Source organism: Saccostrea echinata, unplaced genomic scaffold (genome assembly GCF_033153115.1).
Source record: "Saccostrea echinata isolate AGI-Se365-2 ecotype Australia unplaced genomic scaffold, CSIRO_AGI_Sech_v1 ptg000017l, whole genome shotgun sequence".
Taxonomy (NCBI): Eukaryota; Metazoa; Mollusca; class Bivalvia; order Ostreida; family Ostreidae; genus Saccostrea; species Saccostrea echinata.
Genome location: NW_026889766.1, coordinates 6,443,749 through 6,462,201, shown reverse-complemented (window position 1 = coordinate 6,462,201; position 18,453 = coordinate 6,443,749). Strand labels below are relative to the sequence as shown.

The following is an 18,453-nucleotide window of genomic DNA, read 5'->3' as shown; positions in this document are numbered from 1 at the left end:
ACTATAGCAAAATACTATACTCAGAAAAAAGTGAAGGGGGGGGGGTGCTTTTCACGAGATAATAAGTTGTACAATTTGATATAATGTAGTGCAAAAAAAAAATTATTAATATCTCTTGCAAATGACCGCAACATTTTCATCTTCAATTTTCAGAGCCTCAATTCTTTTTCATTCTCCTTGTGCCACTGAAAGTACCTGTACTACTTGCCATTTAAACAATTTTTACTAATTTGCAGGTCAGACCTGGCGCGTCTCTAGAGTTACCTAACAACAACGCTTTATGATAAATGTAATGACTTCAACATTCAATCGTCAACTTCTTTTACTTATGTAGCAATGATACCCTTATCACCTGCATATGGAATTTAAGTTTCTCATTTGATTCGATACGCAAGAGTATGCTAGCTCTACGTATGAACAATATCTAAAACGAGGCAAGCTATTAACAAACAAGTTCAAGAAACAAGAGGCCCATTCCCTATGTGTATCTTTTCATTTACCCCCGCTTTCGATGCCAGTGATATCACTCTTTTGTCCATGATTGTTTGGCTTTTGATTTTATAAAAAAAAATTAGTCGATCTTTATCCTGAATATTACGATAAGTTAGGCAGTCAGTATAGTTCTAGAAAATTACATTTGCATTCTTCAGTGAGAACGATTGACCCACTTGGCTTACATTTTTCATATAAATGTAAATATATAACGTGCCTGCGTTCAAAACCCTAGCTGGAGGATCTTAAATTTTGTTACTGTACACTGTGAAGGGGTATTTAATTTTCTAACTTTGCACACATATTAAACAAGAAGTCTGTGAGGCAATACTCACTAGTAATCTGATGTGAATATACGCTCTCATGTGAACTGCAAAGAATAATTGTTGAGGAAATTTGATACAGACAGACGCACGAATAAACAAGAATTCGTACAAAAATGAATCCTAACATATGACATGCCTAAAGAAAGTGTGTGCTAAAATTTTAAGTATATGCGATGAGTAGTTGCTGAGAAAACTGCGACGAAAATTTGTTACCGACAGACAGACAAAAAGACAGACATACAGACACACAAGGGTAAAAAAGTATACCCCTTCTTCTCATTCGGAGCGGGGATATAATAACTTGTTGTATGTATAAATCATCGTACTGACCTGGAAAAACAACATTACAGTCAAACTTTGCTATCTCGACCTCCATGGGAACAAGAAAAAACCTCGAGACATCGGAGGATTCGAGATATTAGGGTTAAAATGCATAAAAAAAGAACTGGGGACTTCCATCTTACCTGGACATATCCATGGTATTAGAGATATCAATGTTCGAGATACCTATTAGTTTAATTGTATAATTGTTTTATTATTTGATTCAATGATTGAATAATACAAACTTGTTAAGCTAACATGCAACCTTTCTTGTTTACATTTGCTGAAGATAAAATAAAAATAACTATATAGTTGTATTAATTTGGAATTTCTGACTCTGTATTTTTAATACAATTTGAAAAAAATATCAGGCACGTTGCATTGATTTTGAAACCTGAGGGGAGAGGGTGGGGGTAAAAAAAATTTCTAAATTCCAAATTTTATTTCGTGTGAAGGGATGTGACGGTACATATTGTCGTTCTGTTCGTATTGTCGTCGGTGGCAATATGTACCTACCCACATTGCACATATTGTCGTCCATCGGTATACATATTATCGCCGGTGACAATTCCTTACTTTCCTTCTGCATAATGGACGATAAAGTTAATGTACAGTCAAGCATCGGCACATGCTGTCGTCGGCGACAATATGTACTGTGACCATTTGCAAATTTTGTCGCCGATAAATTATTTCATACAATTATTATTGTTGTTTTGAGTTCAATACGATGATTTAGCCACCTGAACCCGAAGGGCGAGATGAATATTGTACATCAAAGATGGCTAAATCATCGCATTGATCTCAAACAGCAATAATTGTTTTGATATATAATTCAATGATGAAATGATATAAAATCATTAAGCAGTTCATGCCATCTTACTTGTTACAAGCCAACTGCAATGAGAGAATCAGTGTTAAATAAACGTTACCAGTCGTATTAAATTGGATTTTTTGAAATCAACTCTAGTTGCTATGATAATAAAAGAAATAATGTCAGGCTCTTTGATAGGATCGATTTCGGCGGGGGGGAAGGGGGGGGGGCAATGGGGGAAAAAGTGTTGGGGGGGGGGGTCCCTTCCACCCCAAAACCATCCCCACCCCAAATTATATATTCCCTAATGTTATGCTCACCTGAGTGGAAGTCGGTAGCAAGTGAAATAGATTTCCAAAACTATTGGTATCGAGAACATAAATCCTTATATTCACCTGGAAAATCACATGCATGTGAATATAACGTAGTGTTTTTTTCTTCTTTGTTGAATCTCAGCCAATAGGAGATATGAATTATTCAATTGTGTAATCATAGCGAATATTTACTAGGGCCGTGAAGAGATTGACAAACACACTCACACAAACACGCACGGAGGGAGACAGACAGACAGTAGAATTACTCGCAATAATGAAGGGAGAAAATTTTGTGGCAAAAATTTTTTGTCAAGGATCGGTGTACACGACTATGATTTACAAAGATTTCAGAATTCCTGAATATTCTCTTTTGTCAGTTGTCATTATATAGAGTTTTTGAGTTCAGTAGTAATATGTATCTTGATAATATTTTTTGCTATTCTTATACATGTGCCAATGTAATTATGGATGGTGGTCGGGGGGGGGGGGGGGTTCCACATTTTAGCTCAGCTGAGCTGGAAGCTCAAGTGACTTTTTTAAATCACTCTTAGTGGAAAATAATCAAGAAAAGTCAAAGATATGGTAGAGTCATTAAAATCTTTTCAAGAACCACAAGACCAAAAAAAAAAAAAAAAAAGCTGAAACTTGTATGGAAGCTTCCTTACTTGGTGTAGATTTTAAAAGAACTGCAAAGCCATAATTAAGGAACCGTACTAAAGTGGAAAAATCCAATGGTAGAGACTAGAAATATTCATTTTTTATCAAATCACGTCCGCTGTATATAGGGTTGGGTCACAAAAGGCGATCAGAAATTTACATCCGAATACATGTACAGTGTATAGGGGGGATCTTAATGTAGAACAGCAGGCAAAGAGTTTCTCAGGTAACCCATGTGGCTCATGACCCTTTTGATTAAAAGTCTTCTCAATAAACCTGCTTCCATAGAAGCTACATGTATGTGATATTGGTTAAATCTTCAAAAGCATTGGATATCAATGTAAGTTAAATTAATAGTAGGATGCAATTAATTTCGATAGATATTTCAGACATTTTAAATTAAAGAGATATTTCATGTATGTACAACCTGTCTGCTAGCAAGCCTTCTTAACTTTCCTCATCATTTTCATCATCATTAGCATTATCTTAATATGTGCATTCAGGGTACTCAAATTATGTTGTATGCCTGCAATAAGATAGACCGACAGACGACAATATGTGGAGCTATGGAAGGTACATAAATGTCGCCGGTGACAATATTATACTGTATCAAAAAGGAAGATCAAAAAGCCTTTCCACGAACATTTTACATGTATACTTAACCGATAGTAGACATCGTTCAGAAAAAAGTGCCCCCCTTCCCTCTACGGGTGAAATAACTTTTCAGATCTAATTTTATCCATTAGGAAGTTCTCAATTTATTTTTTAGTCCAATGTAGACAAAATTCATGAGCTGCAACAACGTAGCCCTCTCCGATTTTTTTTTTTTTTTTTTTTTTTTTTTTTTTTAACATCAGATGAAAAATATTGAAGAGGGCTACATTATTTCAGCTAAAAATTCATATTTTCACCTGGAAAGTCACGTGCAGGTGAACTTAAAGTTCATGTTGTATTTTTTCTATAATGTTGGATCTCAGCCAATCAGAGAGTTAAGATTATTAATTCATATAATAATAGTGATGGCCTTTGCTTTCTTTCATACTATTTTTTCTTAATAATTCTTGTAATATGTTCCCTTTTTTCCAAGACAAATCTCCCACCCTTTTCTTTATAATTGATACATTTCAGCACACCAAAGTGCTTGCTGGGATCATGACAATTACAACTGTCATGGTAACATGACATTTACAATTAAAGTTAGTAGTTAAAATTATTTTCATATAAAAGAATTATAAGGCTTGTAACCTCACACTCATAACCAGATATCATTGAGATGGTGGCCATCTCAAAGGGCCCCGCTTTCAAAACCGAACATGAAAAGGTAAAGTAGCTGAAAAGAGTTTACTTTGAAGAGGAACATTTGTGTACTATTAAGGGATGTGTTGTTTGAGTCTAAAGGGCTTCTATGTCATCCTTGTTATAAAAAAAAATGGCATAAAGATCACGAGTGCTCCATACCCTCTATCAAAAGACAGCACACAAATCACTAATGTTGCATATCCTCTATGAAAATTGTTGCATATCCTCTATCAAAATATGGAAGGAAAATCACAAATGTTCCATACCCTAAGTCAGTTGGTAAAGTTTGAGGCTAACTGGACTCAAGGGAAAGAAATTATGCACCGAACAAAGATTTTAGACAGAGAGGCTATTTTTGACCTTGACCCTTGACCTAGAAACTTTGTTCAAGGTCACTGCACATCGATTGACCAGTGGCACTCTGCGAGTGAAGTATGAACCACATTGGACCAAGAGGAGAGAAGATATGCTCCGGACAAGGATTTTTCATATAATTCTGCTATGACCTTAACCTTAGACCCCTAGAAACATGGTTCAAGGTCACTGCACACCCTTTACCCAAAGACACTCTGTGGGTGAAGTATGAGCCAGATTGGGCCAAGGAGATAGAAGATATGCTGTGGACAAGAGATCTCGGACGGACGGACAGACAGACTGATTACTATAGGGCGCCCGCAGAGCGGAGCCCTAATTAATTAATAATGTCTGGCAACATGCAAGTAAAGAAATTCTGCTGAATATTTTAAAGTACTGTATATACTCCTTAAGGATACTATAATTTCATGAACCTTTCTCCTTCCACACAGGCCAACATTGATATTCGTGAATGCATAAAGTAAACAATTCAAGACAGTGACATGTTTTATTCCATTCTTTGCATAGTCATTTCATCGTGAAAACATTTGTACATACATGACTGTATAAAGATAAGGAATTATTTTCACTGACTGATTTAAAAATTCTTTAAATTCTCAATATATGAAAAAATATTCCTTTACAACTGTTTCTATCAAAGTGCTTAACATTAATGAACCTATTAAATGAATGCATTACTTATTGAATGATTATTTGATAAATTGCTCTATTTAACTTCTTTACTTATCTAAAGAAATATGCACTCTGATTTAACAAAAGTATATAAAGATTTATACACAACATAGTTTATATATATACCTTTCAAACACTAATTCCAAGACTTTCCCAAACTTTCTTCATCTTTAAATCAAGAAATATTTTTTTTTATTTCTCATGCTCCAATACATAAGTGTATACCAGTACAACACAAATAACAGAGACAAAAATATTGTTGGACAATCTTTTTTTTTGTAAATTGCTGCATTGTACTTTACACAGGTACAGTCCTTTTTCTTGCAATTTTAAGTATAATCATAAGCATTTAATGTCCAAACAATAAAAAGCTGTTTTGTTGGTGTTACACAAGATGTGATGGTTTTTTAACATTGCCCTTGCTCTACATGTATACATGATGGAGGAATTGTGATACAGGGAACACAGTTGGAACAAAAGTCATGCATGAACATGCATTTAATATAATTATTAGGCAAGAAAATCCATTTCCAGATCTGTGTTGTCGTTGACAACTTGACATAATATTCGAAACTCTTTGAACTTCTTTTCTTTTAATCAATGTCTTCATTTTTTCTTCCTATATATTGATTTTAATTTTTTGATGGTAGTGCTTTGGGTGTTGTTATGTAAAGATAAATCGGAAATAGGCAGTCCTCTTTTTTCCCCTGTTGTTTGATGTTTTTAGGTAATATCTGAAAAGAAAGCATTGGTCATGAGCATTTAAAGCAATGTAGGAAATATCAGCAAAAAATACAACTAATTGCCAATTTTTGTAATTGCACACCCCGCACCCGAGATGTAAATTGCATTTGGCAGTATTCTAAGTTTGTCAAATGGCACAGAGTATTTGTGAAATACCAACTACAAAATCATGATCTTAGTAGGCATTCAAATGATAAGCATATTAGAAACTTAAATATTATAAATCTCACAGAATGAAAAGACAACAAAGATGTCCATAGGACATGAATGCCCAGTCGCAGGTATATTAGTAATGCAACATTAAAAGAGCTATATAAATCCCCCCCCCCCCCTTAAATGTCATATTTTTAAAATTTCTTGAAATGTCCTGAATTGTATATATTGTATGAACTAGATGTGTCGAACGCCATGAATGCCTCTGCAGTTAATTTCTTAATTTTTTCTAAGTTCAAGAGAGATAACTTTGTCAAAAATCATCGGACCATGACCAAATTTGAACTTGACCTGTATTTTTTGGTAAAATACCTGCACATGCAATTTCAACCTTATATATACATCCCTACAAAAGTAAGAGAGTGGAAACTGAACATTTCTATTTTTTCTAAGTTCAAGAGGAATAACTCTGTCAAAAATCATCGGACCATAACCAAATTCGACCTTGACCTGCATTTATAAATATATCCATATGTCAAATTTGCGTTGAATGTGTGCAACTGTTGCAGAGATAATGAATGGGAAGTGAATGATGATGGAATGATGGAACATTATATTCCCCTGCCCATTTTATGGCGGGGGCAGAAAAATCAGAATTAACAAAAAATATCGTGGTTTCAAAGCAGGTCATTGGCAATTTTTGTTTCTAGGGCACCACAGATTATTTAGATTTTGTGTTATTTATCAGAAAGAGGACAAAATGTACACAATTTGTTCAATTTTTACTCTAAAATTTAACAAGAGGCCCAGGGGCCACATCGCTCACCTGAGCACTATGGCTAGGAAAAAGCAGAAATCACTTCAATCTTGAAAGGTTGAAAAGTTTAAATATAAAAGTGGTTGGGGGGGGGTGTCAGGAATTGAACAAATTTGAATCTACATTATCTGAGGATGCTTCCATTTAAATATGACCAATCATGGCTTTGCTGTTCTTGAGTAGAAGATTTTTAAAGATTTAACCTATGTATTCCTATGTAAAACTTTGATCACCCATTGTGGCCCCACCCGACCCACAGGGGTCATGTTTGAACAAACTTGAATGTACACTATCTAAGAATGCTTCCATATAAATATGACCAATCATGGCTTTGCTATTCTTAACAAATAGTTTTTTTAAAGATTTTTACTATGTGTTCCAATGTAAAACTTTGATGGCCCATTGTGGCCCCACCCGACTCCCGGGGGTCATGATTCGAGCACATTTGTATGTACACTATCTGAGGATGCTACCATATAAATATGACCAATCATGGCTTTGCTATTCTTAATAAATTGTTTTTTTTTTTTTTAGAATTTTTACTATGTGTTCCTATGTAAAACTTTGATCGCCCATTGTGGCCCCACCCGACCCCCGGGGGTCATGATTTGAACAAATTTGAATGTACACTATCTGAGGATGCTACCATATAAATATGACCAATCATGGCTTTGCTGTTCTTGAGAAGAAGATTTTTACTATGTGTTCCTATGTAAAACTTTGATCGCCCATTGTGGCCCCACCCGACCCCCGGGGGTCATGAGTTGAATAAATTTGAATGTACACTACCTGAGGATGCTTCCATGTAAATATGAGCAATCATGGCTTTGCTGTTCTTGAGAAGAAGATTTTTAAAGATTTTTCCTATATATTCCTATGTAAAACTTTGATCGCCCATTGTGGTCCCACCCGACCCCCGGGGGTCATGAGTTGAACAAACTTGAATCTACACTACCTGAGGATGCTACCATATAAATATGACCAATGATGGCTTTGTTGTTCTTGAGAAGAAGATTTTTAAAGATTTTTCCTATATATTCCTATGCAAAACTTTGATCGCCCATTGTGGCCCCACCCGACCCCCGGGGGTCATGATTTGAACAAATTTGAATCTACACTACCTGAGGATGCTTCCATGTAAATATGACCAATCATGGCTTTGCTGTTCTTGAGAAGAAGATTTTTAAAGATTTTTCCTATATATTCCTATGTAAAACTTTGATCGCCCATTGTGGCCCCACCCTACCACCGGGGGTCATGATTTGAACAAACTTGAATCTACACTACCTGAGGATGTTTCCAAGTAAATATGACCAATCATGGCTTTGCTGTTCTTGAGAAGAAGATTTTTGAAGATTTTTCCTATATATTCCTATGTAAAACTTTGATCACCCATTGTGGCCCCACCCGACCCCCGGGGGTCATGATTTGAACAAACTTGAATGTACACTATCTGAGGAAGCTTCCATATAAATATGACCAAGTATGGCTTTGCTGTTCTTGAGAAGAAGATTTTTAAAGATTTTTCCTGTATATTTCCTATGTAAAACTTTGATCGCCCATTGTGGCCCCACCCTACCCCCGGGGGTCATGATTTGAACAAACTTGAATCTACACTACCTGAGGATGCTTCCACATAAGTTTCATGTTTTCAAGCATAGTGGTTCTTGAGAAGAAGATTTTTTAATGATGCCATTAATTTTTCACGAATTCTTAATTATCTCCCCTTGGAAGAGGGCGTGGCCCTTCATTTGAACAAACTTGAATCCCCTTTACCCAAGGATACTTTGTGGCAAGTTTGATTGAAATTGGCCCAGTGGTTCTTGAGAAGAAGTCGAAAATGTGAAAAGTTTACAGACGGACAGACGGACAGACAGACGGACAGACGGACTACAGACAAAATGTGATCAGAAAAGCTCACTTGAGCCTTCGGCTCAGGTGAGCTAAAAAGTGCAAATCTGCTCCATAACAATATTAACATATTTCACTGATACAGTCCATTATCATTTTACAAAAGTTATGGAAAATTTGACTATAGGTCATCTTCCTGATGTCATATCTAACATATGATGTCATGGCTGATGAAAATATATCCCCCTGTTTTAGAACATAATTATGCATTTCTCTGTCAAAGTTTGATTTTGGGGGCAAATATCAATTGGTCATTATCAAATAGTAGTGTATGAATTTTGACTTTTACTCGACACTCAGGGCCAATGAGCTGTGAGGGATCTTTATAGTGCCAATGCCTGCCGTGACACGGGGCCTCAGTTTTTAAGGTCTCATCCAAAGGACCCACAACTTTCACTTCAAAGTGCTGATCACATGGCAAAGGAACAGTTGCTACCCATTTTTTTATCGACTTAGGTCAGTCGCAGCCGAGATTCGAACTCACGACCTCCCGATCACGGAGCGAGCACTCTACTGATTGAGCTACTGTGAATGGTCTTCAAAATTGAAATTGAAATCTAAAAAAAAAAAGATATAGTTGATAAATTCTCACCAAATTCTGTTTAAGTGTATAAGCTTATGTAGAAATATCTTAAATGCTTTCTTTCAAACTAAGCAAAATACAAATTTTAGAAAGTGAGGTCAAAGGAAAGGTTAAAGTAAAAAAAGGTTGATGCCCTTCAAAAGCTTACTTTATTTTGTATCAGCATATGAAGTTTGATAACACTGTCCAGAATGGTTTCTTAAAAACTGAGCTAAATACTAATTTAAGAAAAGTGAAGTCAAGGTCAAAGGAAATGTCAAGGTAAAAAAAAATGTTGATGCAGTTGAATAGCTCTCATCAGTATGTATCAGCATATGAAGTTTGGTAAAAATATCTTGAATAGTTTCTTTAAAACTGAGCTAAACACTAATTTAAGAAAAGTAAGTCAAGGTCAAAGGAAAGGTCATGATCATGAAATGTTGATGCAGTTGAATAGTTCTCCTCCGTGTGTATCAGCATATGAAGTTTGATAAAAAGATCCTGTCATAGTTTCTTTGAAACTGAGCTTTAAACTGTTCTAAATACAAAGCATAACGGAAGGACAGAAAGACGGAAGATAGACATGACAAACTCTATATGTTCTAACCATATTCATGTATTCTGATGCAATGTATTTAAAGACTCATCTATAAATGTCTTTATAGTACTGATACATGTCCCCCAAAAATGGCTAACCAGTAATCTGAAATGAAGAACTTTGCGATCTTGCTAAAAAAAATAACAATACAGTCAGGGTTTAACACTAAGGCACGTCAGACCAACTTGGTTAAATGAATGGTATGGTTGTGTGCAATGTATGTGAACTAGACCTTTTGGTCAGGTTGATAACTGTTAAATCCTTTTCAGTCTTTTGAATAAATATATACAAAATTGTAAAAAAAAAAAAAATTATCTTATTTGTACAAATGTAAGCACAACCTTTGCTCTGTATGTTGAAATCCCTTCATAACACAATTGTTATTTTTAGCAATAAATTTTTTTATAATATATATTTTTAGCTGTAGTAGACAAGTCTGGGTTGAAACGTATCAATTGATATGGTATAAATACTTACCAAGTAACACTTTCTGTATTTATTAATATTTAGGATAATCATTTTAGTAAAGTTTGTTGAATGTCTTTAAGGCTCATAATTTTCATGTCCCAATTAATGAACCAGACTCAAAATGGCTACTCTGTCAGAATCTTGACACGCATGAGAGATAGTTTCAAAAGTTACCAATTAAAATTAACAATTATAAGAAGTTTGGTCAGGGCAAGTGATTTTATGGTTAGTAATTCAAATTATGGAAGGTAGCCTGACATGTCTAGTACTTGTTAAAATAAATGTCAAACCTGATACTCAAACCCCGTTATCTCGAACTATCCATAGAACTGTGGAAAAACTTGGAGATATCGGGAAGATTCAAGATGTTAAGGGCAGTGCTCCAAGTCACACTTCCTACCAGGTCGCTAAATGACGACCTAAACTTTTTTTTGGTCGCCATTTCAGAACTTCTGGTCGCAATCAACAAATATTTCACTCGCCATTGTGAAAACATTTTGTGAAAACACATTTACATGTAGCATATAGTAAAAGCAAGGAACAACACTCATTTATGTACCTACGATGTCTTTTTAAAATTTATCAAAGATTACTTATTACTGTGACTTAATAATTTGCTAGGCTGAAGAAACCACTCATGAAATAGTAGTTCATAGAACCACCAGTATGGTTGTGCAATGAAGAACACAAGTGTTTTATCCTAGAATTAAAATTAATTCAAATGAAATTGTAGCAAGTTTGACTGATGCGTGCATAAGTTTGAACTATTCAGATCTGACTTCGTCAGCTGTTTGTTATGTTTATTTTATGAACCTATGTATTAAACAGTTGTTGTCCACATCACCAAAACATGATGATATTCAAGCTATATTAGCCAAATGCTCCATTAACAAGATCAGGTTTTAAAAAGAACACAACATTTTGACAGCCGTTCTGTTGACTGTACAGCATGCTGGCATATCATTACGTAATCTCAGTCTTTGCGACGCTTAACAAAGTTTTAGAAATGTCCTCAAACATTTTCTTGACAGAGAAGCTTGGGAAAAAAGTAATCTTGATCCCAATCATAAAAATTGACAATCGCCAGCCCAAATTTTCTCAGTCGCAATAATGCGAGTTAGTTTTAATTTCCAGTCGCAAATTTAAATTTTTGGTCGCAAATGCGACCATTTTAGTCGCAACTTGGAGCACTGAAGGGTAAAATACTTATTAAATATAATAAAAGATTGGGACTTAAAAATCACTGACATATCCACTGTATTCGAGATATCAGTATTCAAAATACCTATGTTTAACTGCAAAATCATGTATTCTGTAAATCAACTATTATTCCCGACAATTTTTATTCAGGATTCTTTACCCTGAAATCCATCTGCAACAGTAAGCATTAATTTTTCCAGTGAAGGAAACATTCTACCATAATACAATAGCTGTCACAACTTATGATTGGTTTGTGATGAGAAATATTTCTAGTAAGTAATGAAGGTTGCAAACATTGCAGATCTTTCTTGCAGGCAAGTTAAAGTTGATTTACAGTATATCATGTTTATATACTGAACTTTACAGGGTATAATAATCAAATCTTACCATTCAAAGTAATTTAATGTTTCCCTAAGTATGACATCTTCTTTCATCAACTGCCATCAGAAGTTCGAATACTTAAGCCAGTTCCAATGTCCTCCTTTGCAAACCCTGGTATTCCATGTGAACTGACATTGGGTCTCCATCTGATTCTTAGCCACTCCAATTCTCCCCATATCTTCAAAGAGAAAAAGAAGTCAACTCTACCTAAGATCAATAGCTTCCTTAAGCTGAAGTCTTCTTAAATAAAAGATGATCTAAAAGAGGTTTAATATACAACAATGCTCACGTGAGCCATTTCAGCTCTGCTGTTCTTCAGAAACTTTTTTATCTCCATGAAAAATTGTGACCTCATAATGTGACCCAACCTAGCTCCAATAACACTGCATCTTTGCTTGCTTTGTAACATACAAATTAATAATTAACAAGCACTCTGAGAGTATTGCATTAGCAATACTAGTCCTCTACCGCCAAGTGTAATCTGGTTCCCGTTAAGAATTGAAAATGCCATAATTCCGTCAAAAATCAAGGAAGCAGGACGAAATGCAAATTTGATCCACAACTTATCAAGGTAAAGTCACATAACAAAAATCAGTTCAATATCTGAAAGCGTTTAGAAGAAAATTGCGGAAAACCCTTAAAAATTGAAAAGGCCGTAATTCCGTCAAAATCAATGAAGCGGAACGAAATGCAAACTTATCTGTAATTCATCAAGATACACTCACATACCAAAAATCACTCAATATCTGCAAGCGTTTAGGAAAAAAGTACGGAAAACCAAGTGGGACAGACAGACAGAGGGACAGACAGACAGACAGACAGACGGACAGACTCAGAGGAAACCTAAAACCTATAGTCCCCTCCGGTTGCACCGGTAGGGGACCAATTACTAAAAAAAAAATTGCGGGGGGGGGGGGGACTACTTTAACACTTTCCACCACCATACATCCAATACATGTTTTTAAACCCAGAAAGACCAGCAGGGGGAACAACGTAAACATGTGGCATATTTCTCTCTTATATGTACAGTGGGGTATTTTTTGTGTGGAACGATTATTTTAGGGTTTTACAGATTTATTCCTATGGTACACCTGATAAATAAGTGTAATAAATATAATTTCTGAAAAAAAAGTCCAAGTCCTAAGGGAGGGGGGGTCCTATCCATAAGTACCTGTGGTGCTGATTTGTGGGGAATAATTTTCACTTTTTAGCCCTGTTGACTTGTGGGGAATATTTATCACTATTGACTTATGGGGAATATTTATCACTATTTATCATTGTTGACATGTGGGGAATATTTATCACTGTGGGCTTGTGGGGTATATTTATTATCATTGTTGACTTGTGGGGAATATTTATCATTTTTGACTCGTGAGGAATATTTATCACTGTCTACTGGCTTTTGGAGAAATGCATTATTTAACTTAACATTTATATTAAAAAGTGTAATAAATATAATTTCTGAAAAAAAGTCCAAGTCCTAAGGGAGGGGGGGTCCTATCCATAAGTACCTGTGCTGCTGACTTGTGGGGAATAATTTTCACTTTTTAGCCCTGTTGACTTGTGGGGAATATTTATCACTATTGACTTATGGGGAATATTTATCACTATTTATCATTGTTGACATGTGGGGAATATTTATCACTGTGGGCTTGTGGGGAATATTTATTATCATTGTTGACTTGTGGGGAATATTTATCATTTTTGACTCGTGAGGAATATTTATCACTGTCTACTGGCTTTTGGAGAAATGCATTATTTTACTTAACATTTACATTAAAAATACAAATTATTTTTTCAATAAATATCTACCAAATCTAAATTTAAAGAATCAATCATCATATAAATGTACTGAAACTAAATAATGTTCATAAGTCCTCTAAATCAAAGCACATTAAACATGTTTGATATGCTGCATATAGAGTTCCCTTAACTAGATTTTAATTTTTTCTTGCATAAAACTGTTTTCAATTCAGAGCTTATAAGTCAGTCTATGCGAAAGTTTTTTTGGACCACACTGGACATTCAGTCCTGTGTAATTTTTAATTAATGCAATGAATACAAAGGAAAAACCTCTTAAGTATAGGCCCAACAGCTTTTCTTTTACCAGGGATCGCTCCCACATAATTCTGTAGACAGTCCATGTGTCTTAATGATGTTTATTTATGCATTTGGAATTGTATATTTTCTACTTATAAAAAAAAAAAACATTGAAATGACTGCGTCGAAATAGTTAAGCTCAAAACCAAACTCTGAGACATCAGACATTCCGGTCCGGTGTAAAAATAACACATCAGGCCAGAGGCACTGTATCCAGGGATAGACATTAACTTTCAGATTCACTTGCCCTTTGGGCAAGTGATCTCAAACTTTGACTTGTCTCAATGCAAAACTTGGTTGCCCAAAATTAGGAAAGAACTTAATAAGCAAAAAATTAATTTCTGTAAACGTTATGATAAGAAAAAATGTGATCAAATATCAGTATATATACCAGTCAGTGAAAAAAAAAATGATGCTGCATTTGTACATAAATGTATACAACTGTACTTGTAAATTTAACCTTCTAACACACACTGCCATGCAGCAATAACCATTTCCTTTTAATTTCCTTATACATGTAATAAAATTCATATTTTAAAAAAATTATTTTCGGTTGGATCCTTTTGTGAATCGTGATTTTCAGAGATAACTCTGAAGCAAAGGAAGATACAAGTAGTTGCTACGAAACATAAATCTTATCTTGATCAGGATACATTATGTTACGCTGTACATATATTCTGTGCGTGAATAAATAATCTAATTTCCTAATAAGAAGTTAACAAAATATTGTTAGACGTAGAGCGTATTTACTACAAAGGAAAATAACGATCGAACCCGATTTTAAAATGAATGGTATAATCCAGAAACGCTACCAAGGAAACATTGTCAATCAGGTGCGTGGCGGAAATCAAGTGATCAATTTATTGTTTTATTAATAAATTAATGTAATCTAAATAAATATGTGCATTTGCATGAACAAAATCACTTGCTCGATCGGACAAGTACTTTGACAATTTCACTTGCCCAAACTGAGAATTTACTTGTCTCAGGCAATTGGACAACCATTAATGTCGATCCCTGGCACCAATTGATTACTCTCAATTATAATCAATCATTTATTAGTAGATATTGTAAAATTTTCTGATAATTCAATATTTATCAACATGGTTATATCTTCACAAAGAATTTTGGCTGAAGTAAGTCGGAGGTTAGAGTGATCTGTTCTGAATGAATCATGGTAATATTGTTACCCTCATCATTAACAACATATTTTGCAATGGGTAACATCATATAAATAGTGCTTATTTTTTAGGGTAAAACAAGAGGCCCCTGGACCACAATGCTAACCTGAGTAACTTTGGCCCCGCTGTTCTTCATCTGATTTCCCCCCTTGTAATACCTATTGTGGCCCCGCCCTACCCCAAGGGGTCATGATTTGAACAATTTAGAATCTTCCACATTAGTTTCAGCTTTTTGGTTCTTGAAAATAAGATTTTTAAAGATATTTTCTACATATTTCAATGTAAAACTTGGATTCCCTATTGTGGCCCCGCCCTATCCTAGGGGTCATGTATAATTTAGAATCTACACTACCCAAGGATGCTTCCACATAAGTTTCAGCTTTTCTGGCTAAGTGGTTCTTGAGAAGAAGATTTTTAAAGATATTTTCTACATATTTCAATGTAAAAATTGGATTCCCTATTGTGACCCCGCCCTACCCCTGGGGGTCATGATTTGAAGAATTTAGAATCTACCCTACCCCAGGATGCTTCCACATAAGTTTCGGCTTTTCTGGTTCAGTCGTTCTTGAGAAGTTTTTTTAATGACCCCACCCTATTTTTGTCTTTTCTTGATTATCTCCCCTTGAAAGGGGGCTTGGCCCTTTATTCTTATAATTTAAACTCCCCTTCACTCAAGAATGCTTTGTACCAATTTTGGTTAAAATTGGTCCAGTGGTTCATGAGAAGAAGTTGAAAATGTGAAAAGTTTACAGACTGACGGACAGACAGCTAGAGGGATGACGGACAATGGGTGATCAGAAAAGCTCACTTGAGCTTTCAGCTCAGGTGAGCTTAAATGACATACTGAGAGAAAAATATTTTCAACTGATGCATCAGTATGTACACTACAGTGTATTATACAGCTGAATGTCTGATTGATAAATAAAAAAAAAAATTCTACATCAGAATTAATTTAAAAAGGCATTTAAACACTCTGCATAGGTTTTTTATGCCAGTCCTATACCCCAAGGGATCATGATTGAAAAAAAAAACAAAAAAACTTGAGTCTACCTGAAGATGCAACCATATGAATATGACTAACCAAGGTTTTATTTTTCTTGAACAGTTAATTTTTATTTAAAGATTTTTCCTATGTTTTTCTATGTAAAACTTTGATCCAAAATTGTGGTCCCACTCAACCATTACACCTGGGGTTCATGATTTGAACAAACTTAAATCTGTGGCAGTGCTACCTGAGGATGCTCCCATATGAATATGACTACCCATGGTTTTGCTGTTCTCGAGAAGACGTTTAAAGATCTTTAGCTATATATTCCTCTGTAAAACTTTCATTTCCCATTGTGGTCCCGCTCTACAAAGGGGTCATGATTTGAGCAAAACTAAATCTAAGGGCAAGAGAAAGAAAAACCCCTGACCCTAGGGCCATGAAATTCATAATTTTGGAACTCAGGAAGAGGCACTTTGCTCATTTAAAGACAGACGATACATTCCTCAATAATATATAATTTTTTCTAAGATTTTGTCATTGAAGTATTGCTACTTTAACATGTTTACTCACAAAAAATTAAGGTACCTTACCAGGCATTTGTGCAAGATACCAGAGGATGTTTTTCCTATAAAGTCCTTTTGGAAAAACTCAATTAGCCAATAACACATTTTTTGGTCTTTCATTTTTTAAAGACAATTAGAAATCAGTTTAGAAATCAGAAGGTTATTAAAATTTTGAATATTTTCCACATAATTCGAAGGAATACCAAAACAGATATTTGAGGAATGTATCGTCTGACCTTAATAGTCTGTCTGTTTAATACCCAGGAGAAGAAAAGATTTTCAAAAATATTAAGGAATTTTCACTATATAAATTCAATAGACAACTCCATCTTCAAACATAAGAGCTGCTGACCCTGGAGCTACAAATTTGGCAGGGGTGGCAGATATAATGAAATTCACAATTTTTATTCCCCTTCATCATACTAGATATTGGTTGAAATTGGTTCATCAGTTCCAGAGAAGAAGCTAAAAATATTCAAATGTTAAAGAAGGATGGACAAAAGCAGATAGCAAATAGGTCAGTGAGTGACTTAGGTTTTCATTTGAAAAAAAGGGCTAAAATTAGCACAGAGTTAATTGGAGTTTCCTTTCAAGTAAGATCGATTGAAAACAAAAAAAGTGCATTTCAAAGACTGAATAACCATAAGGTCAGCAAATGAAGTCAGTGAATGTTTTTTTTTATGGTAATGGAAGCATAGATTTCAAAATGAGAACTTAAATGATAATTGTTTACTTATGATCTATTACTGTAATCTTGACTTACCAAAGCCTTCTGTCACCATACAGAAATCCAGACAGAATGCATTCAGTTATATACTTGTATCCTCCAATTCCATGCAGAGTTGTCTGTATACACACCTGCCTCTCAGTCTCCAACATTTTCAAGAATAAAGTCACCTTAAGTTTGCTCTTGTTGTGAAAACTCCAAAATCTGCAATAATAGTTTTGCTCTGCATTACACAATTTAATTGAATTTTTTTCATCAGTATATGTGTCTATTTTTACCCATGATTACAAGAAAAGTCTACATCACTCAACACCTGATTTTTGACCCCAATAGCAAATATAATTTGTTAGTGCTCTCAATACAACTGACCTTGTCTCGACACACAAGAACAGTTAAGAAATAAAATATAATACGTAATCTTTGCATCAACTTAGATAGTTTTAAAAGACATTTTGCTTTATCTGGAGGGGCGAGATCAAGTCCGACATCTGGGATTGAATCATTCATCTTTTTTGTACTGTTTAAACTTTTCACATTTTTTTAAAAAAAATACATGTACTGGTATAATTTAAAGATTGTGACCCCTTGAACTTTTGAGATTTCAACCTTTTCTAAAAAAAAAAAAATTTGAAATATTGTTCACTTCGATAACAAATAAAGTTGCAAGACTGGTGCAAATTTAAGTATCATGTACACAACAGGTCTTCCCGGTTCTTCTTTTTTTCTTCAATGAGTACCTATATGATGATCACCATCAATTTGAAAGCAATTGAGTTCATCAAAAGCAAACATT

At 34.8% G+C, this 18,453-nt stretch overlaps 1 long non-coding RNA gene across 1 annotated transcript; it reads right to left on the bottom strand.

The window, feature by feature from the left end:
• Positions 1 to 5,558: 5,558 nt before the first annotated feature.
• On the bottom strand, positions 5,559 to 18,066 carry LOC133189362 (uncharacterized). Its single transcript, XR_009721447.1, has 3 exons — positions 17,697 to 18,066; positions 12,108 to 12,279; positions 5,559 to 6,001 (listed from the first exon to the last, which is right to left on the bottom strand). It is a non-coding gene; the product is annotated as an uncharacterized LOC133189362 (long non-coding RNA).
• Between the last annotated feature and the right edge of the window lie 387 nt (positions 18,067 to 18,453).